General features: G+C 39.8%; 1 pseudogene across 3 annotated transcripts in view; it reads left to right on the top strand.

Moving 5' to 3' along the window:
• The first annotated feature begins 1,948 nt into the window (after window positions 1–1,948).
• The window catches only part of LOC113425815 (ribonuclease pseudogene), a 49,552-nt pseudogene continuing 25,172 nt past the window's right edge, over window positions 1,949–26,328 (top strand). The window contains exon 1 of one of the 3 annotated variants that reach the window (XR_015746042.1): window positions 1,949–2,135. The product of XR_015746042.1 is annotated as a ribonuclease pseudogene, transcript variant X2 (transcript). Of the gene's footprint in view, window positions 2,136–8,989; window positions 9,012–25,997; window positions 26,047–26,328 lie in introns of those variants that run through there. The other 2 variants (XR_015746045.1, XR_015746044.1) reach the window with 2 other exon arrangements.

Consider the following 26,328-nt stretch of genomic DNA (forward strand, 5'->3'; position numbering starts at 1 on the left):
TCAGGTAGTGACCAGATGTGCAGTTGAACTGTGGGCCCTTGGAGTTTGTGCAGTGAGTTTGTACCTCGTGCCAAACGAAAAGTTTGTGTGTATGCAGGTAGTCCTCAATGTACAACTGCAATTGACCCCAAAATTTATGTTGATAAGTGAGAAATGTGGTAAGTGAGTTTTGCCCCATTTTATAACTTTTCTCACCCCATTTGTTGAGGGAATCGCTGCAATCCTTAAATTGGTAACATGTTTACTAAATGAATCTGGCTTCCCCATTGATTTTGCTTGTCACCAGATTGCAAAAAGTAGGTCAGATGGCTCCAGGACACTGCAACTGTCATAAATGTGAGTCATTTGTCAAGCATCCAAATGACCATGGGGATGCTGTAATGGTTATAAGTGTGAAAAATGGTCATAAGCCACTTTTTTGGTGATGTAATTTTGATCAGTCACTAAATGAACTGTTGTAGGTTGAGGACTACCTGTATTTGTACATTTGTATGTCTGTATATATACAGGTAGTCCTTGATTCACAACCACAAATGAGCCTAAAATTTTGTTGCCAGACAAGGCAGTTGCTAGTTAACAACTAACGTAGAGTTTGTCCCATGCAGTTGTTAAGCAAATCTGGCTTCCCCATTGACTTTGCTTGTCAGAAGCCAGGTGGGAAGGTTAGAAATGGTGATCATATGACCATGAGACAGTACAACTGTTTGTTCTATCTATCTGTGTCTATCTATCTGTCTGTCTGTCTGTCTGTCTGTCTGTCTATCTATCTTCTGTCTATCTATCTATCTATCTATCTATCTATCTATCTATCTATCTATCTATCTTCCATCTGTCTATCTGTCTATCTGTCTATCTGTCTATCTTCTATCTGTCTGTCTATCTATCTATCATCTATCTATCTATCTATCTATCTATCTATCTATCTATCTATCTATCTATCATCTATCTATCTATCTATCTATCTATCTATCTATCTATCTATCTATCATCTATCTCTATTCAGTAAATTCATATAGTCATCCAACTTTGGTTGGCTTACAATATATTGAAGAATGTTTTTGAACGGTGGACTGAACTCTCTTTTTTGTTTGCAGTTTTAAAATGGATGACTGCAATCTGGTTGCTGACTATAATGAATTCAGGTTAGAAGGCCTGTCAGGGCCACAGAAGTGTTCCATGGAGATGGGTTCAGTCCTGGGAACTCAAATTATCCATTCCAATATTTCCCAAAGTTGATGATTTGGGGTTTTTTGCCTGTTTTGAGAGAAGTCTCTCTCTCTCCTCCTGCCAAAAGTAAAATTCCTGAGAGCTTCTGAGAAGCAGAGATGGTCCCATCCATTAGGGTTTCTTACATAATTTTTTCCTTGGGGATCAACAACTGTTTTGGCAAGCAGGAATAGGCTACATTGCCTTGACCTCTCCACTGTAATGAATCAGTGGCTTGTTGACCTGGACTTTCCTCTAAGCCATGCACTGAACTTTCTCCTCACTTATCTCAAATGTTTATTCTTTTGGGCAGAGAAAATTGCTATCCTAGTTTGCCTAATTGAAATTTTCCATTTTTATTTCCTAAAGATATAATTGGTGAAAAACTGAAAATGAGCCTAGCTACGGGCCATTGTTTTATTAAATATATTTCTTCTTATATTTCTTATTAGAGCTTTGTTCTGATCTAAGTTCCAGGAATCCAAGGAAATGTAAATAAAAATCATACTTTATCTTATCCACACCAGATAAGTGCAGGGCACATGTGGAGGCTCAGGGACAATGAAAAACGGGCCTCCTGGAAATTCGGGAAGGCTGGAAATGGGCCCATTTCCAGCTTCTAGAAAGCCTCCGGAGCCTGGGGGGGGCGTTTTCACCCTCCCGGAGACTCAAAGAAAGCCTCTGAAGCCCAGGGAGGGCAAAACCCCACCATGGTGCAGGAGGCTGATTAGGCCATGCCCACCATGGCTATACTCACCCAGCAACCAGGCAGAGAACCCTTTGCTAAAATTTTTGAAGCCCACCCCTGAGTATATCCACTGATGAAACCTCAGTGTTTTCACCTATTGCTGGAAGGCTAAAACGTCTGAATTAGCCCTTCATATATCCATCAGGGTGTTCCCAGCAAGATCATGAGATGTGCTGTCACAGTAAGGTTTGGTACCACTCCAACTATAACTTCAGTTCTTGGAACTTAAGAGAAGAGAATAAATGCATAGAACGCATAGAACGCAGAAGGCATTAGTCTCAGTAAGTCTTCCCACTGAGACTCAGGTCCGTAGAAAGGCAAAACGAGATACTATATTAGTAAATTATTAGTAAGGTCTTATCCTATCCAGATTTAGACAGTGTTTTCCACTGAAGCACAAAACCTCAGACATTTTGAATAGATTCAACTCTTTTTTCCTCCAATATTTGAACAGATTCTTACAGAAAACTCATTTTGCTTTCAGCTTTCCAGTTTTGAAAGTATCCTGCAAAGTTTCAGGGCAATTAATGTTGTGCAACATGTAGCAGCTGGAGATGAGTATCTGGGCAGTGGGCTTCATCTGTTTTGGGATTAGAACAAATACATGATTTTCAACCATTAGATTGTCATGCTAATAGTGCAGTTTCCTTTGTTTGGAATTACAGAGTCTAGTGGGCTCTTTTCTGGAAAGTCTCTCTGTGGGAAAGACAGCTGAACGATAACTTGGGATGTGAATTAGAGATTGGACAAGCATTTGTCTGAAATGGTATAAGGTTTCCTGCTTGAGCAGGGGGATGGATTAGAAGACCTCTAAGGTTCCTTTTAACTCTGTTATTCTGTTATTCTGTTAAGCCTCCCTCCCTTTTCCCTTTGGATCAGTGATCCCTAGAAGAAGCCCTTCCATGGACGTAAATATAGACATGTAAAAGATGGAAAGGATAGAAAATACATTGGTAGGCTGTCCCTCCTGAGTAACACAGGATGAAAGAGTTATGTGTATAAAGTAGCCTCAGAACAGTATATATTAGAGGTCTCCAAATTTGACAACTTGTGGACTTCAACTCCCAGAATTCTTCAGCCAGCATGGGAGTTGAAGTCCACAAATCTTAAAATTGCCAAGTTTGGGGACCTCTGGTATAGATTAAAGTCGTTTCAAACTTACCCTCCTGGTGAAAAAATTGTCAACGTGTAGAGCCCTTCCTTGGAAGAGAAATGAAAGTTTAGATGTCTTCTGATCACTTTCACTTGAAGAATTCCTATTTATACCCTAAGGTCTATGTTTCATTTCAGAATACAAGCCTTGGAATGAAGCCTCTTGAGCTTTTATCACTTCTATGGGCCAAGAGACTTTTATGAAGGCATGTCCAGGTGCTTATAACTCATACCTGATCCTCCCCTTTCTCTATGGACTTTGGATTCTATGTGGAATGTCTCCTTTCTATTCTTTACAGCTACTTTTTCTCTAGAAAGATAAACTGATCTTCTAAAGAGAAGGTGGGTCTGGGTAGAAATGAATGGAGATTGTTTTCCAAAAATCCATGTCTTCTTTGTGGCTGAGAGCTCTATATGCTATAGACCACTGTCCCAAAAGTAGTTGGGACCAGAAGGGAAACAAACTATGGCTTAATTTTAATGCAATTTAATTAACATTTAATCAAAACAATGGAATATATTCCATATGGTTCTGCCTCATGGATATAAATCATTTCTCCATAGATAGTCATTGAAATTACAATTTAGAGATCACTTTTAAAAGAGTCCTAGGCTTTTAAGGTTACTCTGGGTCCTTAGTGGTTTCCATGAGAATAGAATAGAATAGAATAGAATAGAATAGAATAGAATAGAATAGAATACTTTATTGGCCAAGTGTGATTGGACACACAAAGAATTTGTCTTGGTGTAAATACTCTCAGTATACATAAAAGAAAAGATACATTTGTCAGGAGTCGAGAATCATATGACACTTAATGATAGTCATAGGGTACAATAAGCAATCAATCATACAAGAAACAGTCAATATAAATTGTAATGTCAATATAAATCAAATGGTCACTTTTAGACTCCCCTTAAATGTGTTTCAAGGGACGCGGTGGCTCAGTGGCTAAGATGCTGAGCTTGTCGATCAGAAAGGTCAGCAGTTCAATGGTTTGAATCCCTAGCACCACCTAATGGAGTGAGCTCCCATTACTTGTCCCAGCTTCTGCCAATCTAGCAGTTCGAAAGCATGTAAAAATGCAAGTAGAAAAATAGGGACCACTTTGGTGGGAAGATAACAGCATTCCGTGGGCCTTCGGCATTTAGTCATGCTGTCCACATGACCACGGAGACATCTTTGAACAGCACTGGCTCTTCGGCTTTGTAATGGAGATGAGCACCGCCCCCTAGAGCCGAAAACGACTAGCATGTATGTGCAAGGGGAACCTTTACCTTTATCTTTAAATGTCTTTCTTGACCAAATATGGGTGCTGGAGTTTACAATGAATTGAATTTCCTTAAGTTCCCCAAAATCTTGAGCTTATCAACAACTTGATGAAATTTCAGATTGTTCACCAAAACCCAAATGTTTATTAAATGACTACAAATTAATAAATACTACTTTAACAAATAAAACTAGGAATAATAATAATACTTGGATAGTCTCATCAACTCTTGGAGATCAATAATGACTACTTTGAGAAAGCCAAATTACATAGAGTTCTACAGAGGGATTATTGAGTCTGTCATCTACACCTCTATAACTGTCTGGTTTGGTTCTGCAATCCAACAAGGCAGACACAGACTTCAGAGAGTAATTAGAACTGCAGAAAAAAAACAATTATTACCAACCTGCCTTCAATCAAGGACCTGTATACTGCATGAGTCAAAAAGAAGGCTGTGAAAATATTTACAGACCTCTCACATCCTGGACATAAACTGTTTCGATTCCTACCCTCAAAATGACTCTATAGAGCACTGCACACCAGAACAACTAGACACATGGACAGTTTTTCACCAAATGCCATCACTCTGCTAAACAAATAATTCCTTCAAACTGTCCAACTACAAAGTCTGCACTACTATTACTATTAATCTTCTGCACTACTATTACTATTAATCCCTTATCACCCATCCCCTCCCACTTGTGACTGTATGACTGTAACTTTGTTGCTTGTATCCTTACAATTTATATTGACTGTTTCCTAGTATGATTTGATTGCTTATTGTACCCTATGACTATCATTAAGTGTTATACCTTATGATTCTTGACTCTGACAAATGTATCTTTATGTATGCTGAAAGCATTTGCACCAAGACAAATTCCTTGTGTGTCCAATCACACCTGGCCAATAAAGGATTGTTTTCTATTAACACACAGCTAAATATATCTTCCAAATTTATATATTTCCCTGACTTGTTGCTATTCATGGTGTTCCCCAAAGAAGATCTACAGATATTTAATGCAAAGATGTTTGATGCAGAAATATCTGGGAAGTAGCCCCATCAAGGTCAGTAGATCTACAATGGATTCACCTTATAGCTATGATCTTTGCTTAATTACCTCTGCAGAAGAGGTTGTCATATAAGTTGGTTATGTTTCTGACTCATATTACAACTGTAATGGGCAGGTTTGATTACAGACATAATCTTAAAAGGTTTCCTTTAATTACTTTATTTACTTAAACTGCTTGTCCACTAAAAACATCAACCTTCCAATTATTGCACTGCTAATCTTCATGTGTATAGTAATATAGTCATAAAGTGCATATAGTCAAGGCTATGGTTTTCCCAGTTGCAATGTAATGCTAAGAAAGGCTGCATGCTAAAGAATTGAGGCCTTTGATCTATGGTGCTGGAGAAGAAGACTCCTGTGAGTCCCTTGGACTACAAGGTGATCAAACTGGTCAGTCCTTCTGCTCTTTAGAAGGCCAGATGCTGAAGATGAAACTCAAATACTTTAGCCACCTAATGAGAAGAAAAGACTCACTGGAAAAGAGCCTAATGCTGGGAAAGATTGAGCGCAAAAGAAGAAGGGATGACAGAGAATGAGGTGGCTGGATGGAGTCACTGAAGTAGTAGGCATGAGTTTAAATGGACTCTAGAGGATGGTAGAAGACAGGAAGGTCTGGAGAAACATTGTCCATGGGATCATGATGGGTTGGACATGACTTCACAACTAACAACAACTATCTTCATTCAGGTAATATGAGTCATCTTGGTCTATGATATATTATCCATCTAGGTCCTTTTTAGAAGTACAGAAACTTGTAGCTCCTATGTTGGACACTTCACCATCTTGAAATAGCAGATCTCATACTCTTATAAACCTAGATAATAAAAAGGACTCTGGTCTCCTAGGTCAACAGAAATGGTGAGTTTCTTAGAGACGTAACATTGGAAGATAGGTTTCAAAATGCTTTGTTTGTTTTTCTCTAAGTCAACCAATTCATTGCCAATGTTCCTGCTATTGATGTTAACCAGCCTTACAGTTAGACTGGCAGTAAATTGATTGGTTGTTTTTGTTCAACTCCCCGAAAACATCAATTTTTTTAAAAAATCAGAGGACTTCCAAGGACTTTTGGAATTGCCGCCGCATCCAGTTGTTCACTGATTACACAATTTATAATTTACTCTAAGTGGGATTGGATCAGTTCATACACTGCAAGTGATTGTGTCTTTCTATTTATTTACATTTTCAGAATAATAAAACACAGAGATATTATTTAGAAAACAAACCTGAAATATTCAGTAATGAAAAGAGAGTACTAATTGACCTCTGCAATCCAGAATCTTTTTTGGACCCCCCCCAAAAAAATATTGGTTAGTCCTTTTGAAGGGAGCTGATGAACTTAATGCATGCAGTTGAAGAAAAACAGAGAGATGTTTCAAAGCTGAGAGGGTTGCAGAAAGAAGGAATATCTTCTAAGATACAAAAGAAATATCTGTTTCCTTAGTACGTCTAAAAAAAAGCTCCACTAATAAAATAGCAATTAAAATGAAGAGGAAAATGGCTGGATAGTCTGCTACAGGGCATTACATGCCAAAACAAAGACACAGGATTTTTTTCTGTAAAAAACTCTGCTTGAACACCTAATTCCAACAGTACTGTCTTATATCTAAGTATATTTTCCCATGTAGTTACTTTTATCCTTCTCATTTGTTCCATTACTTTCTCTTATTGGTATCATTATTATGATTATTATTACTTTGATATTATGACTATTATTACTATGTTTTGCATGTACACTGAAAGCTAATGCGCCAGAGATAAGCTCTTTGTGTATCTATCATACTTAGCTAATAAAGTATCCTATCCTATCCTATCCTATCCTATCCTATCCAATTCCTATCCTATCCTATCCAATTCCTATCCTATCCTCCTCTCCCTTCCCTTCCCTTCCCTTTGCTTCATTTCCCTTCCCATCCCACCCCAATCAACCCCACCCTATCCTATCCTATCCTACTCTCCCTTTCATTCCCTATTATTGTTTTTAAATGATGGTAGTTGGAAGATAAAAGAAGATCAAAGGTCAAAGGTTGCTTTCCATTTCTAAAAATTTTAGCTTGAATTTTAAATATCGATTTATAATAACATTCATATTTTAATGTTTCTTTTTAGAATGGATTCCTGATAGGATTAATTAATTACTATCAAAAAGAAATGAGCTTAATAGAAGGATAGGTAACCCACAGATTAGGGTTGATATGCAATTGCTATCCTTTCACTGGTTACTTTTCAGAATCCGAGCTTTTGTAACTGAATTTTACTTGCATAATTTTGATATATGTTTAAGGTCAATATTCAGTGCCAGCTAAATTCATGAACATGTCAACATTGATTTGTTTGCTTGTTTTGGCAACAGTACTGAGTGTTTTGCTTTTGTTGATAATGTTTGGGCTATGCAAGAAAATTTGAGTTGCAAAATGGAAATGGATGGGCTATTGGTTGCAATTATTTTTGTGAAGGGATATATTTAGGAATTAGAATGATCAAAATTAAAAACAAATATTTAAATACAAACCATACAAATTAATTAAACTAGTCACAGTTGGTGTTTTTCAAGGTTTATTTGGATTCCCTTATTGAATATGTCCTACTCAATGGCTAGTTTGACACAGATTTGTACAATCTTAAATTGATATGGCTGTTTTTTGTTTTTTTTTACAATATTCTCAGGGAAGTTTGAGAAATTTATTTGCTTTACTTGATACAGATCCCAAAGTCACATCTTTAGCTACTAAATGTTGACTCCCAGATTCAAGGACTCAGGACAGAATTATACCCATGAATGTTGATTTGTGGTAGACACTTGGCAGTATTCTGGAGATTATTTCATTTTAACAAAATAACATAATTATAGGGTTGGAGGTCTTCTGACCCAACTCCCCCCTCAGGTAGGAAATACACAATTTCAGCTTACTTTTTATTGTATATAATTAGAATTTCACCTTAATTTTCTAGCACCTCCAGGTATGGGGTGGAGGTTCAAGAATCTCAGTAGATTAATCGGATTGATTCTGAGAAGATGGAGAGGACAGGAAAAAGGGGCAGCTGCATTGCTAACTCAGACTGTATAGAGACAGAAGGAAGTAGGCCATGCAAATAGGAAGCCCCAGGCTACTGGCTTCACATCTCCACATCTGTTTAAAGAGAGAATTTTTTTTTTAAATACATTTTCTTTCAAAAGCATGCAAGAGAAAAGATAAAGGAAAATTCAGCCGAATTTTTGGTCCAACCTTTGGAGGTCTTCTTCAGGAGGATGAGTTTCACTTCTCTGCTTCTCATACAGTTCCAATGAAGTGAACGGGATATATTTTTTCACAGGTTACATGAATACGTCCTGACAATACACATCCCTCATAGGTGCAGCTAAATAAAGGAACACTCCCGGTATCCACGCATAAAACCAAAGTGAAAATATCTTTGCTGGGCCTGGGCACTGAACCGGAGGTAAAAATATTTGAATCCCACCACTGGACTGGTGCTGTCAATGTGCTTCTTCTAGAAGTCTGACCAGGTTTGCCCTTCGCTGGGGAAGGCTACCAGAGCCCCCAAAAGAAAGGCAAAAGAGACTACCAGGTGGGTGCTTGGCCTAAGGTGTTTTGGCATATTTTTTCGACTATGTCATCAGACGAATGAATAAAAGTGTTGTGGGATTTGCATACAGGATAGGTCATCTGTCAATACCACATCATATTTTCACAACACAAGTCGAGGTTGACAGGCAGGTATGGACTGGCACAGTGGTGGTATTCTACCAATTCAGCCCGGTTCTGCCAAGCTGGTAGCGCCAATGAGCAGCGGAGACTGAACCAGTTCTCTCCCCCACTCTGCTGTTGGGCCCACCTGCCCACTCAGGCACCCATACTCACCTTTATTCCCTGCTTTTGAAGTACAACCGCTTTGCACGGCACAGCAGAGTGCCGCAAGGCAGCTGCTAAAGCGACAGGGAGAGTGCAGGCTTGCAGGAGGTGAGTTGCAATGCGTCTGCACCTGCGCAAAGTGCACGTTTGGCATGTGCGCACACACAAAGTGTGTGCACGCAGGACAAGTGCACCTACCAAGCCACGCCCACCGAACCAGTGGTAAAAATCTTTGAATCCCACCACTGGACTGGTGCTGTGAATGTGCTTCTTCTAGAAGTCTGACTAGGTTTGCCCTTGGCTGGAGAAGACTAGCAGAGCCCCCAAAAGAAAGGCCAAAGAGACTACCAACATGCAGGAGAGCCTAGAGGCAAGCATGGTGGGAGACTCCAGGAATCTGCAGAGATTAGAAGCAGAAGAGAGATGAAAAGTAGCAGATGATCAGGCTGACCCCGAGTGAGGAGTCAAACAGGTTATCAGTCTCGAGTCCTGTTATGCCCAATAGAGATCTCAGTTCAGCTCACCTTGAATTCCATTGACCATTATCTATTGCCAAATTGCTTTGACTGTTAGTAGTTAAGATTCTTGTAGAGAATGTAAATTTGCAATAAATATATATATTCATTTGAACTGCCTGGACTTCCTGGTTTTCCTGCACTTGACATTAATATTCTAGGTGATCCTCTGACTCCCTCATCCAACATTCAGACACCTCAGATAATGACAAGATGATATGCAGCTAAGTTTCATCCCTTGAGGTTTGTGCACTGAATGGTCTCCTTATCTAGTAATAAACTGAATGTTTTGTGTTTATTTGTCTGTGACTGTGGCTGTATTTATATACAAACACATACAGATATATAAATAGACATAAAGGTGCACAAATAGTGACATTTATTTATACACACAGATGTGTGTGTGTGTGTGTGTGTATGTACACACACATACACACACACACACACACATATATTCAATATTTTCTGTAGATCAGCAGTATCAAAACTTTCCAGCTTGGTGAACCACCAGGATTGGGAAGAGGGGATGGTTGTATGCGACCAAGGGGAACACAGGCGCAGCTCCATTTGTGCATGTGGCAGGTGCATGTGGCCTTCACTCACACAAATAGAGCTTGTCATGAACATACACACGAACACTTGCCCATGGCTCATGCAAGTGAAAGTACGTGCATGCACTTGCCTACCACTTGTGCGGTTCAGTTCCAATTGGACTGGGCAGCATCCCAGGCATTGGGGGCCCACTACTCTAGGTGATGCAGAACTGAAATAAAATTTTCAACCACCTAAGAGCATGAAAGAAAATAAAAATGTAGAGGAAGAACATTCAGTTTTTCAAAATGACTGCAAATTCAAGAGAAAATTTCAACCTCAGAAAGGAGTGCTGAAACAACTTGCTTAGATCAATATCCAGCAATGAATAATAAATTTCCTTAGAAGCTCAGATGAGAAGAGAAAGATTTGAAATATTACACAGAGAACTTGTCAAGGGAATGGTAGCTAAGGAAAGATGTACTTGGTTAAGTTGAAGGAAGACACCAAGCAATGAGACTGGTAAAAAAGTGGATTGTTTACACAGCAACAGCCATGGATGCTTCCTTAGCAACCCTTAGGAATAGCTTGATTGAAGGAGGAAAACAGTTGTAGACAAATATCTTCAGGGTTGCAATGAGTCAACATAAACATAATGGCAGTCCACAAGGGCAATGTAAACAATTCATGGGAAATACATGCCAATTATTTATTATTGTTTATTATGAACTATCAAACCTATTATCAAATGTAATAGAAAGAAATATGTTTACTGTCCTATTAGTATGTTTACCATTTTTTATTTCTGTATACTCGTAGGTTTATATCTTTTTAATCCATTGCAAATAAAGTTCATTTTAAAACTCAAAAAAACCCCCAAAGAATTGATATAATAAGTAGGGAGACCAAGCAAAAGCATAAGAAAGGAAAGAGAACAAGCTGGAATTTTTCAACTGTCGGTAATGATGACAAGATGGGAAAACAACAATGGGGCTTTAAAGAGGGATTTCCCGTCATCAAATTATATGTATGTATGCAGAGGTGGGCTTTTGCAGGTTCAAACAGGTTTGCCCAAACCCCTTGTTCCAATTCTGCATGGATTGGACAATTGGCAAACCAGACCACCCGCTTGCACTGCTTGTTTTTTGGGCTGTTTTTGGGCCACTTTCTGGCTGATTTTGGCTGGAAAATCAGCCTGAAAATGGCCCAAAAACTGGCCTGAAAACATCCCAAAAAACCCAGCCCATTTTCTGGGCTGTTTTCAGACCATTTTTCAGGCTGTTTTCAAGCTGATTTTGGCTGGAAAAATGACCTGAAAATGGCTCAAAAATGGCCTGAAAACAGCCTGAAAATGCTCCCAAAACATCTTGGAAACAGCCTGAAAAATGGCCTGAAAATGGCCGAAAAGCAGGCCGAAAAATGGGCAGGGGCGGGGCTAGCCAGTGGTAGGATTAGCCCCAACTGGCTGAATCCTTCCTGTTCCTTTGAGGCAAGTGGCTGGGATGTGGGGCTGGGTGTGATGAGTGACATCACCCAACCAGTCACATGACCAACCAGCCATGCCTTCCCACACCCATACCTGGACTGCCAGTTGCAGCCTCTTATCAAACCTTGCCTAATGACATACTTTCAATTTGATGGACAAACATATCAACAAGTCAAAAGAACATTTATGGGATCACTGCTTTCTGTATGCATAGCAGAGATTGTAATGCAACTCCTGGAATCAATAGCACACATTGAACCCAAAATAAGGATCTAGTATGCAGATGATGCCTTGACCATAATAAAAAGGGACCAACTAGAGATCACACACAAAACCATCCATAACATCTCCAAAGGAATCAAATTCACCAGGAAGAAGAAAACAATAAATATGTTTCCTGGATATGTCCTCATTAGCGGAGATTGTAATGGCGAACTAGAAACACAAGTCTACTGAAAGGCCACCTACACCAACCAAGTGCTCCACTACCTAGAATAATAATCCAACCTCTCAAAGAGAAGCTGTGTAAGTAGCTAATGATATTGTTCCTCATCCTTCTTTTCCTTCCTATGTGTTGGAATTCAGTTCTTAACATCCCAGACTGAGGATCACGGGCAGTGTTTTTCAACATCTAGAAAGTGGAAAAAGATGGAGAAAAACACCTTATTAGCAATAGCAGACTTATATACCACTTCCTAGTCCTTTACATCCTTCTCTAAGTAGTTCACAGAGTCAGCATATTACTTCCAACAATCTGGGTCCACATTTTACCAATCCTCACTGAAGAGCCTGTGAGAATTGAACTGCTGGCAGTAGGCAGAACTAGCCTGCAACCCTGCATTCTAACCACTGCAACACCATGGCTCTTGGTAAAATCGGCTTAAAGTCACTTAATCACTCCCCCCTAGTCATTCCCAGTTCGTGCAATGTGTAGACTACATCTGGACCATTCCTGCTTCTACAAGACTCTTTAGATTGTTAAGGGACTAAGATGTTCAGAATTGACTTTGGGGAAAGAATGAAAAAAATCAGACACAGACTTAAATCCTAGGGCTGGAAGAACTTTGGAGGTCTTCTAGTCCAACCGCCTGCCCAAGGCAAGAGACCTTATACATCCCAGACAGATCGTCATTCAATCTGAAAACTTCCAACAATGGAGCACCCACAACGCTGGGAGGCAAATGTTCCATTGATTAATTGTTCTCACTGTCAGGAAATTTCTCCTTAGTTCCAGGTTGCATCTCTCTTTGAGAAGCTTCCAACCTCTGCTTCCTGCCCTGCCCTCAGGTGCTGTGGAGAATAAGTCAATAAATTGATAAAGTTTAGATGTAGCATGCTTCTTTTTTATTCCTTGTCATCACCTTTTCTTATAAATAAAGAACAATAGAGGAGCAACTATTATCTCTGTCTGCCAATGAGCCAGTTTGTCCATGGCTTATACATGCCCATCGTTTGGGCAACTGAAGGGGCTGAAGGTTTGCACTGTAACAACATTGAAAACCATCCAATCACTTTCTTACTATTTTCACACTGCAAGTGGTGGTTCACAATTGAGGGAGTAGCTTCTGACTTATCGGTGTGCATCGTATCAATATGTAATTAGTTTAGGTAGCCAAAGCTTGAAAAGACATTTTAGTGCATTGCATTATGGTTTTTTAGTTGTGTTTTAATTGCTTCAACTTTTTATATTTTCATGAGCATGATTTCTTCAAAGGAAATTGGAATAAACTGCCAAAAATAAAACAAACCAACCTTCCAATTAAAACCTTGTGGGCTTCACTGAAAACATTGCAGCTTGGAAATGGAGAAGTAGCTGAAATTAATATGTTGGTTCACTAGAATCCTATATTATGGAATAGAGAAATCATGTACAGAATGTATTAGCAAATATAACTGAATTTCTGCAATAGACCCTCTTAAATTAGGATGGCATACACAGTGTTTTTCCAAGCATTTTGCCTTTTTGGTGGCCCGCTGGACACTTTTGCCTCAAAGAGTATTGGGTGAAGATGATGCAGATGTGAAATTTAATTTCCTCACCATTTTCAATTAAAATAAATTAAGGTGATTCTTCTTCTGCAGTCAATTTAATGATAACCACCCCTACACACAGTAGTAGTTGACCGACTTGCAATTTTTAAAGTTTTAAATTCCCCTAGGAATCATAGCCAAGATTTTTGTAGTCTGCATGCAATTCGAAAGCCCCTGAATGGGAAGCAAAGCAGCATTTTTCTCAAAAGGTGTAACAGGTTTGTTGTTAAAATCAATAAAACTTTTACTTAAAAAAAAAAGATGTAACAGAAAATAATTACTCGGTTCAGAATCGGTTGTATTGGAAAGTACACATTTTAGAAAGGTAATGAAATACTCTTATTATTTGCAATTTGCAGTCATCTAGTTTATTCAGAGAAATCAGCAGGCGTAGTTTAAGCTCTAGCAGCCTCTTTAGGGTAGGGACAAGTGGCATGCAGAAAATAATAACAATCTTAATATTTGCATTGTACACCACAGCAATCTTTGGTTAATTGGATGAGACACAATGATTTTTTCCCCCAACACTTTTCTGTGTTGGTTTACAGGAAAGTGGGGCTGATTCACAAGTTCATGTCCCTGATGCAATGATTGTCTCTTCACTATTAACAGATCTCTAAGCCACTTCCAGACCATGATTTTTTTTTGCAAGGGAAACGCTAAGGGTAGACTGAAATGACCTGTGAAAAACAGACAACAATCCAGCTCATATCCTAGTGAGGAAGATTTTTAAACTATCATGTGAACAAATTCATCTGGAAAGCTCAGGAGAGAAGAAGGGAAGGGAATATTTGAGATGGGGATCTCTAGTTCCTCAACTTGACCCTATGATATTTGATAGTTGACTTTGCTGGGGGAGGGAAAAAAGGAACTATTGCTAAGTGGTGGAAGTGCACTAAGAGGTTCATTGCAGAAAGAGCAGTAGCAAGGAAGCACTCAGATGCCGTGACCATCACATCCTTGAGCTTCTGCAGGTGGCATGTTATACACCACCTGTTATAAAAGCTGTGCCAAGTGAACAGGCATCCTTTGCACACATCCCAGGCGGACCCTCTGGAATAAAACACGTCCCCTGTAATTGCAATTTGGGAATCTTCCCGTGCTTCTACATTGCATCACTATGAAACTTCTCCTGCTGTCGAACAAATTATTTTGATAGTGAGTTCCTTCATCTTGGCACACTGCAATGACAAGTTTGGGATCATCATAGATAAAAGTGTTCATGGGTGTGCACCTCCCTTGAGTCAGCTTCCTTCTGTGCATCATCAAGTTACAGTAGACATTTGGATCATCGGGAAAAACAATGTGGCTGTTAGCAAAAGTTTGGTAATTTGCAGCTTCTCCGGAATGCACCAGCAGAGCCCCAAGAAGAACAACCAGTTGAAGGAGCAATCTGAAGATGATCATTATGGGAAATCTGGATCTGCAGAAATGGACCAGAGGGAAGATAAGAAAAGGAAGGGGAAGAGGAAGAACAAAAGAGGAAGAATAAGGAGAACTAAGAAACTACAAGCATAAAAATGAGAGTTCCATTTCAAGGAACTATATGCTTCAATGAGGCATTAAAAGACATTGTTATATATTTTTTTCAATGTAAATTATTCCTTATGTAAAGGAACCACTCTGTTAAACTTATACTGGATAATCCTAGTCTTATTTTGCTACTCTTTTACATAACATAAAGTTTAGGCTCAATTGGGGACATAGATCGAGGCCTACCTGTAATTTATCAGTGGTGAAATTAATTTCAGTTTCCTGAGATAATAAGTAGTTACAACCATAAGTTACAGGCTGGGGAGCTTGAGTTTAAAAGTTAATCATTAACTTACCCAGTTGTAATCTGTCTTGAGTGATAGTTACCTTCAGGAATAGCTTCTGATTTACGGGGTGTCACTGAAATGATTATATAGAGCTCTGTTGAATTGGGGTGGCATTAAAGAGGGAAAAAAAGGAAATAATCCTATACCAAATATGGTATACAGGTATCTTGTGAAACTGGGACAGTTAGTTTCAACTGTAGGTATGTGGCCCCAAAACCACAATGAATAAATAACGTTGATTGCAGAAATAAGTACAATTAAATCGGCCTGAAAACAGCTCTGAAAATGGGCTGGGGTTTTGGGGGCTATTTTCCGGCCAATTTTGGGGACATTTTCTGGCCCATTTTCCAGCCAAAATCAGCCTGAAAACGGCGAAAACATGCCAACCAGTGGTACGATTTGCCATTTCTCCGAACCATGCGGAATCATAACAAGGGGTTTGGGCAAACTGGTCTGAACCTGCAGCAGCCCACCTCTGCATAAATACATATAATTAGATGAAGGGAAATCTGTCTTCTCAAGCTCCATTGTTGTTTTCCATCTTGTCATCACTATTGAAATTGAAAAATTCCAGCTTGATCTCCTTTCCCTTCTTATGCTTTTGCTTGGTCTCTCCACTTATTATGTCCATTCTCTCCCAACACACCACAAACTTTATGAGCAATCTGCTCTGTGATGTGCCTCATATCTCTCAGTACCAGCTTCACTATGTCATTCTGTCACTCAAGCCAGGAAAAATTCCCCCTTTAGCTAAGGCAGAATATTGATGCCAAACAATGCAATCCAGCAACTAGAAGGTGTTTTGTTCTGGTTTTTTTTTTTTTACAAAAAACAACAACACATAGCAACCATTTTGTTTCTGTTTTTTTTTCTGCAGGTAGAAAAAGGGGCAAACATTTACTTGCTGGCTTTCTTTTATTCCTCTCATCCAGGGATGGGATCCAACCGGTATAACTACCGGTTCTGTTGCTCTGCATCATGTGTGCAATTTACAACCTGCTGAGCAGAGCTGTGTGCAAGTGCGCAGCAGTTGGAAAAGCCCCCTTTTCCTGCTTTTTCAACTGCAGCTGTGTTGTGCAAAGCAGCTGCGGTTGAAAAAGCAGGAAATAAAGGTCAGGTAAGAGCCCGGGCGGGCGGGTGGACCAAAAGAGCAGCAGACATATAACCGGTTCTATGTCGGCTGCTCTTCAGAGCTACCAGTTCTACAGAAGTGGAAAGAACCGATAGAACCATGCCCCTGCTCTCACCTGTTACCCCCACAAAGTTTCAGAAATAATATAATGAAAAGTGAATTAGAGGGAACTGAAGGAAGACGTTATTGTGGTTACTGGAAGCTTGAGCAGAAGTTCTGGGGGCTATAGCTAGTCCTATATTTGAAGCCTATGAAACAAATTGATAATATGGCCCCACTGAGCCTCCAACATGGGCCATGAGATGCTTGAAAGGAAGACAGACAGACAGATGATAGATAGATGGATAGATGGATAGATAGATAGATAGATAGATAGATAGATAGATAGATAGATAGATAGACAGAGTCAGTCCTACTATGGTGAGATTATTAATATTCATTTGAACCCTGACCAATTCAAAAGCTTTAAAATGCTACTATCAGCCAGATCTCTATCATGCACATATAAGATTTTTGAAACATTGCTTGGTGATAGAAAATGTGGAAGGATTGTCAGAGATGAAAGAAAGCCACTTTCTCTGTCTTCCATTAAATGGACGTTGAAGGACTAAACACACTTAGCATGGAAGCTATTTTGTGAATGAACAAATCCTTTCAAGGAAATTTTTCACAGTTCCTGTAGTAAGCCCTATATTTAAATTGCCTACTTTTGCACTACTTTAACCCAGTTTTACTGAGGTAGGGAGAGCCAATGTGATGTAGTAGATCAAGCAGTCAATTAAGATTCAATATATCTAGAAATGTAAAGATCTTAGAGGAGAAAAAAATGGGGAAAAGGGGGTAGGATCATTTTTCTCATTTTGTTTTCTTTTTTTTGTGGTTGTTTTTAGCACTATATTTCCCAGGAGTTTCACATCTCTAGTTAGAAACAAATTCTTTTTTTTTTGTAGAACATTGGACAATTTTTGGTCCACCAGTATCCAACATGACAAATCAAATTTCCTTAATTTTATCATTATCAGGTAAGGGATTTAGGAACCTGCCTATGCCATCTTTCTTAAACCCTTGAAAGAAAAAAATAATAATTTTGAAATATAAAATAAAATTTTAAAATAGGGTCCATATGACTGAAGTTCTGTGTGGTATAAAATTATTTTGTTTCAGTTGTTCTAACCTGGTGCTGTTGCAAAAGCCTATCTAAGTATACAACCATATACTGTATAAGAATACGGTTGCCTTATCTCCTGTAAAAGTCAATTTCAAAGCTGCTTCTTCACCATCTCCCAGAAATATGCAGAAAGAAATCAACAGTCAAAGCTTCAGCAGTTGAAGAATTGGGACATCACCATTTTTGAGGAGACCCTTAAAATTAGCAGAAAATTGGGGAATATTCCTCAACATTCCTCACCGTGGGAGATTCATCACTGGAAGCTTTCAAGAAGAGTTTGAATGACCATTTGTGAAAAAGGTGTAGGGTCTCCTTCTTTGACATGGAGTTGGATTAGATGACCTACAAGATCCCTTCCAACTCTGTTAATCTGTATTGCCTACATTTGACATTCCTGTGTACTTCAGCGAAGAACTAGTTTTATTTCATTGTTCGAAGATAATGCATTGTGGTGTCCTACACCGGTTTCTTGCATACACAACCTGGCTGACTACACTGATGGAATAATTTCTCAGGAACGGTGGATAAAACATAGGAGAAATATGTTCAATTTTCTCAGAAGTTAACCATTTTGTATAAAAAGCTTGATTTCTAGTTTCTTGACTCAGTCACCCATAGAACAAAAGAAAAGTGAACCACGTGCGGTTTTAATAGGATTAAGGTGTTGAAGAACCCGAAGAATTTTTTCTCCTTTTTTTTTGTTCTTTTTAAGCCTTTTTTTTTCTTCTCTCCTTTTCTTTCTTTTTTAATTTAACTATCGATTGGGTTAAGGTTTAGAAGAACCTGAAGATTTTTTTTTTTTTACTATTGGTTTTTTTTTCTCTCTCTACCATTTTTATTTTTTATTTTCCACCTTGGATTATAATTGGCCACTTCATAATTGGATTAAGATTTAGAAGAATCTGAAGATATTGAATCGTTTAAAATGAGTAGGAAACTTATACCCCCTGGTTCCTCAACTACTACTTCTGCCTCCCCACCACCTGGAGAACAACATTCAATACAGACAATGTTAAAACAAGACAAAGAACAAGAAAAAGTGACCCTGCAGATGATTATGCAAGGAATACAAGAACTTAAAACAAGATCAGAGACTATTGAAAAGACCGACTTGCAATTTTTAAAGTCCCCCCTAGGAATCATAGCCAAGATTTTTGTAGTCTGCATGCAATTCGAAAGCCCCTGAATGGGAAGCAAAGCAGCATTTTCCCCAAAACTTGTAACAGAAAATAATTACTTAGTTCAAAATCAGTTGCATTAGAAGGTACACATTTTAGAAAGATAACAAAATACTCTTATTATTTGCAATTTGCAGCCATCTAGTTTATTCAGAGAAATCAGCAAGCGTAGTTTAAACTGTAGCAGCCTCTTTAGGGTAGGGACAAGTGGCATGCAGAAAATAATAACAATCTTAATATTTGCATTGTACACCACAGCAATCTTTGGTTAATTGGATGAGACCATGATTTTTTTTTTTTGCAAGGGAAATGCTAACGATAGACTGAAATGACCTGCGCAGACAACAATCCAGCTCATATCCTAGTGGGGAAAAAAATTAAACTATCATGTGAACAAATTCATCTGGAAAGCCCAGGAGAGAAGAAGGGAAAGAAATATTTGAGATGGGGATCTCTAGTTCCTCAACTTGACCCTATGATATTTGATAGTTGACTTTGCTGGGAGAGGGGAAAAAAGGAACTATGGCTAAGCTGTGGTGGAAGTGCACTAAGAGGTTCATTGCAGAAAGAGCAGTAGCAAGGAAGCACTCAGATGCCGTGACCATCACATCCTTGGACTTGTGCAGGTGGCATGTTATACACCACCTGTTATAAAAGCTGTGCCAAGTGAACAGGCATCCTTTGCACACATCCCAGGCGGACCCTCTGGATCACAGCACGTCCCCTATAACTGCAATTTGGGAATCTTCCTGTGTTTGTACAGTGGATCACTGAGAAAATTCTCCTGCTGTCAAACAAATTCTTTTCGTAGTGAGTTCCAGCGCCTTGGCAAACTGCTATGATAAGGCTGGGAGGGGCATAGATAAAACTGTTGATGGGTTTGCACCTCACTTGATTCAGCCCCTTTCTCCGCATCATCAAGTCACAGTAGCCGCTCGGATCAATGGGAAAAGCAATGTGGTTGTTAGCAAAAGTTTGGTAAGTTGAGGCTTCTCCGGGATGCACCAGCAGAGCCCCAAGAAAAACAACCAGTTGAAGGAGCAATCTGAAGATGATCATTATGGGAAATCTGGATCTGCAGAAATGGACCAGAGGGAAGATAAGAAAAGGAAGGGGAAGAGGAAGAACAAAAGAGGAAGAAAAGGAGAACTAAGAAACTACAAGCATAAAAATGAGAGTTCCATTTCAAGGAACTATATGCTTCAATGAGGCATTAAAAGACATTGTTATATTTTTTTCAATGTAAACTATTCCTCATGTAAAGGAACCATTCTGTTAAACTTATACTGGATAATCCTAGTCTTATTTTGCTATTCTTTTACATAAAGGTAAAGAAAAGTAGAAAACTGATTCATATTTATGATGGTTGCAGTGTCATATGGTCCCCATTTGTGACTGTCAATGGGGAAGCAAAGTCAATGGAGAAGCCAGATTTTCTTAACAACTATGTTACTAATGTAACAATTGTAATGATTCACTTAACAACTATGGCAACAAAGGTTGTAAAATGGGATAAAATTCATGTAAATGTTTTACTTAACATCATAAAGTTTAGGCTCAATTGGGGACGTAGGTTGAGGTCTACCTGTAATTTATCAGTGGTGAAATTAATTTCAGTTTCCTGAGATAATAAATAAGTAGTTACAACCATAAGTTACAGGCTGGGGAGCTTGAGTTTAAAAGTTAATCATTAACTTACCCAGTTGTAATCCTGTCTTGCGTGAAAGTTACCTTCAGGAATAGCTTCTGATTTATGGGGTGTCGTTGAAATGATTATATAGAGCTCTGTTGAATTGGGGTGGCACTAAAGGGGGGAAAAAAGGAAATAATCCTATACCAAATATGGTATACAGGTATCTTGTGAAACTGGGACGGTTAGTTTCAACTGTAGCTGTGCGGCCCTAAAACCACAATGAAGAAATAACATTGATTGCAGAAATAAGTACAATTAAATCGGCCTGAAAACTGCACGAAAAACGGCCTGAAAACACCTTGGAAAATAGGCTGGGTTTTTGGGAGGCTGTTTTTAGGCCAGTTTTGGGGCCATTTTCAGGCCCATTTTCCAGGAAAAATCAGCCTGAAAATGGCTGAAAAAAAGCCCCCAAAACAGGGGGGCGGCCAGCCAGTAGTCCGATTTGTCAGTTCTCTAAACCATGCGGAATGAGAACAAGGGGTTTGGGTGAACCTGTCCGAACCTGCAGTAGCCCACCTCTGCATACATACATATAATTTGATGATGGGAAATCTCTCTTTAAAACCCCATTGTTGTTTTCCCATCTTGTCATCATTACTGAAGTTGAAAAATTCCAGCTTGTTCTCTTTCCCTTCTGATGCTTTTGCTTGATCTCCCCACTTATTATATCAATTCTTTTCCAACACGCCACAAACTTTATGAGCAATCTGTTCTATGATGTGCCTCTCCATGTCTCTCAGTACCAGCTTCACTGTGTCATTTTGTCACTCAAGTTTCTGAAAAGAAAAGCAATAGATTTCTTATTATTTGTAAAGTATATGTTGAAGGTCCCATTTCTCCCCACTCTCCAATGTTGGCACTGTTTCCTTTTAATAAAAGAAAGTTAAATTTATTTATTTTTCTTATTATTCACAATCATACTACGAGGGCTATCCACAAAATAGATTACATTTTGCGATAGAAAAAAAACAAAGTGTAGGAAAAAAAAATTTATTATATACACTTGAAAGTGACACTTAAATACTACTTTTCAACATATTCACCGAACAAATTGAGGCACTTATCACAGCGGTGAACAAGCTTTGTAATTCCATTGTCATAAAATTCAGCCGCCTGGTGCAAGATCGGGGCTGTAGGGCGGATGAGGCAAAATCTCCCACTTGAAAGCATTCAGGACTTCTCGAGTGCGATTTGCTGTGTATGGTCGGGCATTGTCATGCAAAAACAAAATTTTTGAGCTTAACTTTCCTCTACGCTTGTTCTGAATTGCTTTTCTTACGAGGATGGAAATTTCAATCAGTTTATGGTTTTTTGCCAACAAAAACCTTATCACTGATCACACCTCACAACTCGTGGGATTTTCAATTGCAGCACACATTTCAAATGTTTGCTGTGAAATAACGGGCAATGATACGAACCTCCCACTAGCACGACTAGATGCAGACTGAGCGGCGGACGCACAGACCAAAGATGGCCACGCTAGCTCCGCCCCTTCTTACTACAGACGAAAACATAATCTATTTTGTGGATAGCCCTCATATATAATGGCCTTTTTGCTGAATGCAGAGGTGGTATTCAATCAGTTTGCACTGGTTCAGGAGAACCGGTAACATTGATTTGGCATGGGTCACTTAATCGGTAGTAACTTCTGGCTTGACATACCTCCAAACCGATCATCCAGTTGCCGGTCACTCAATTGACCTGCCCACCTGATGCTCACTCGCTCATGCCGCTTGCCCACCCACTGCTTGCCCCATACAGTCACTCCTCCCTTCCTATGTGGCACGCTAGGTCCTCGTGGCTTGCCTTTCTAACCTGACTTCCCCACATGGTGCCTGTGCCCCGCCTGAGCAGCCCTGATCTGCCTGCTCACTGGTAAGCCTACGAGTTGAGCTAGGCCCTTGCCCAACTCCCAGGGCCTTTCCGGACCTCCCCCCATGCCTGTGACCTTTCTGGGCCTCTCCTGACTGCCTGGGACCTTGCTGCCCCCTCCCCACTGCCTGGGACCTTTCTGGGCCTCTCCTCACTGCCTGGGACCTTGCTGCCCCTCCCCCACTGCCTTGGACCTTTCTCCTCGCCGCCTGGGACCTTGCTGCGCCCCCCACTGCCTTGGACCTTTCTGGGCCTCTCCTCACTGCCTGTGATCTTGCAGGGCTCCCCCACCATCTGGGACCTTTCCGGGCCTCCTGCCATCACCCACCGCCTGATACCTTTGTTGCCTTTTTTATTCTGAGTCATCACCTTTTCTTATAAATAAAGAACAATAGAGGAGCAACTATTATCTCTGTCTGCCAATGAGCCAGTTTGTCCATGGCTTATACATGCCCATCGTTTGGGCAACTGAAGGGGCTGAAGGTTTGCACTGTAACAATATTGAAAACCATCCAATCATTTCCTTACTATTTTCACACTGCAAGTGGTGGTTCAGAATTGAGGGTTATGTTGGTTCACTAGAATCCTATATTATGGAATAGACAAATCATGTATGGAATGTATTATCAAATGCAAGTGAATTTATGCAATAGACCCTCTTAAATTAGGACGGCATACACAGTGTTTTTCCAAGCATTTTGCCTTTTTGGTGGCCCGCTGGACACTTTTGCCTCAAAGTGTATTGGGTGAAGATGAAGCAGATGTGAAATTTAATTTCCTCACTATTTTCAATTAAAATAAATTAAGGTGATTCTTCTTCTGCAGTCCATTTAATGACAACCTCCCCCCCACACACACACATTAGTAGTTGACTGACTGGTAATTTTTAAGGTCTCCCCTACGAATCATAGCCAAGATTTTTGTAGTCTGCCTGTAATTGGAAAGCCCCTGAAAGTGAGTGGTATTGTCTGTGAAGCAAAGCAGCATTTTTCTCAAAACTTGTAACAGAAAGTAATTACTTGGTTCAAAATCAGTTGCATTAGAAAGTACACATTTTAGAAAGATAACAAAATACTCTTATTATTTGCAATTTGCAGTCATCTAGTTTATTCAGAGAAATCAGCAGGCGTAGTTTAAGCTCTAGCAGCTTCTTTAGGGTAGTGACAAGTGGCATGCAGAAAATAATAACAATCTTAATATTTGCATTGTACACCACAGCAATCTTTGGTTAATTGGATGAGACACAATAATTATTGTAAGAAGATATTACATTGAAGTATAGAACACAGTAGACACCCCACCTCCCAAATAATCTTTTGGCAAGTATGCCACACATGAGACAAACTTAATAAAAGCTGGCAATCTTTATCCAAAGATAATTGCAATGTTCTTTTTATGTTCACTGTCATCTCCAGGTCTTCAGCAGATTGGATTAGCCCACGGACTCCACATGCTATGGAATGCTTTAGAAGGAGGGCAGTTCCCCAAGAATGGAGCATTTTTAATCCTATCAACTCTCAGAGCTAGTGAGAGGAAGGAAATGCAAAACTATGTGATGATAGTTGTGGCAGTGGGAGATGTTTTCAGACCACCCAGGAGTGCTCATGAAGCATTTATTTGCATTTCTGGAAGCAGATTCCAGGACTCAGCATCTACAAAGTGATCCTAGGAAAACATGCCTTTGTTTGAAGGTCCTACTCAGATTTAGAAGGAAAACCATTTCCCCCTCTAAACCTGAGTGGTCACACAGCCCTAATGGAAGGTCTGAATGCACACCTGATTTTTCCCCCCAACACTTTTCTGTATTGGTTTACAGAAAAGTGGGGCTGATTCACAAGTTCATGTCCCTGATGCAATGATTGTCTCTTCACTATTAACAGATTTCCAAGCCACTTCCAGACCATGATTTTTTTTTGCAAGGGAAACGCTAAGGGTAGACTGAAATGACCTGCGAAAAACAGACAACAATCCAGCTCATATCCTAGTGAGGAAGATTTTTAAACTATCATGTGAACAAATTCATCTGGAAAGCTCAGGAGAGAAGAAGGGAAGGAAATATTTGAGATGGGGATCTCTAGTTCCTCAACTTGACCCTATGATATTTGATAGTTGACTTTGCTGGGGGAGGGAAAAAAGGAACTATTGCTAAGTGGTGGAAGTGCACTAAGAGGTTCATTGCAGAAAGAGCAGTAGCAAGGAAGCACTCAGATGCCGTGACCATCACATCCTTGAGCTTCTGCAGGTGGCATGTTATACACCACCTGTTATATAAGTCGCGCCAAGTGAACAGGCAACCTGCGGACACAGCCCAGGCGGACCCTCCGGTTCATAGAACGTCCCCTGTAATTGCAATTTGGGTATCTTCCTGTGCTTCTACAGTAGGTCACTGAGAAACTATTCCTGCTGTCGAACAAATTCCTTTGATGGCGAGTTCCGGCACCTCGGCAAACTGCTATGACATTGTTGTTAGAGGCATGGATAAAAGTGTTGCTGGGTTTGCACCTTCCTCGACTCAGCCCCCTTCTCTGCATCATCAAATTACAGTAGGCATTTGGATTATTGGCTCCGGTTTTGGGAAAATCAATGTGGCTGTTAGCAAAACTTCGGAAAGTTGCGGCTTCTCCAGAGTGCACCAGCAGAGCCCCAAGAAGAACAACCAGCTGGAGGAGCAATCTGAAGATGGTCATGATGGGATATCTGGATCTGTAGAAATGGCCCAGAGGGAAGATAAGAAAAGGAAGGGGAAGAGGAAGAAAGTAAGAGGAAGAAAAGAAGAACTAAGAAACTGCAAGCATAAAAATGAGAGTAGATCTACCTGTTTCAAGGTACTATACGTTTCAATGAGGCATTAAAACACATTGTTATTTTTTTTTTTCAATGTAAACTATTCCTCATGTAAAGGAACCACTCTGTTAAGCTTACACTGGATAATCCTCATCTTATTTTGCTGTTCTTTTACATAAAGGTAAGGAAAAGTAGAAAAAAATATCTGCAGCTCAGGGCTGAACTGTGGAATTCTGAGCGCTTCCTAAGTTTGACTGTGTGCATGCAAATGTTTCATTACCCAACTAGGTTACACCATCAGTGCAAGGGAGTGTGGGGCTTGTTCCCTGTTTATATACAATAGCTCACCCTGCCAGTGATTGGGTGAGGGTGGGGAGGAATTGGGTGTTTTCCTCCTTGGCTAGAAGGGGTGTGGTTTCCAAGTATGGAGAAACCCCACCAAAACTTGTAGGGAAAGCTACCATGTATATAAACAGGCAGCAAACTCCACACTGACTTGCAACCAAACAACCAAGGTCAGACAGCACCAAGAACACCACAGGTAAGAGTAAATGCTCAATAAATGGAGTTCAATTTCTGGGGAGTTTATAACTTTTTGGGAAGGGGGCAACAGTATGCAAATGAATTGTTATTGCCTTATTTGGGGAGCACAGAGGTGGTATTCATCAGGTTCTGACCGGTTCTGGAGAACCGGTAGCGGAAATTTTGAGTAGTTCAGAGAACCAGCAAATACCACCTCTGACTGGCTACGTCCCCATCTATTCTCTGCCTCCTGAGTCCCAGCTGATTGGCTGGGTCTTCTTTGGTTGCCCTGCACAGGGGA

This window comes from Notechis scutatus, chromosome Z (assembly GCF_049901735.1).
Source record: "Notechis scutatus isolate UNSWTSFEM ecotype Mainland chromosome Z, rNotScu1.2, whole genome shotgun sequence".
NCBI lineage: Eukaryota > Metazoa > Chordata > Lepidosauria > Squamata > Elapidae > Notechis > Notechis scutatus.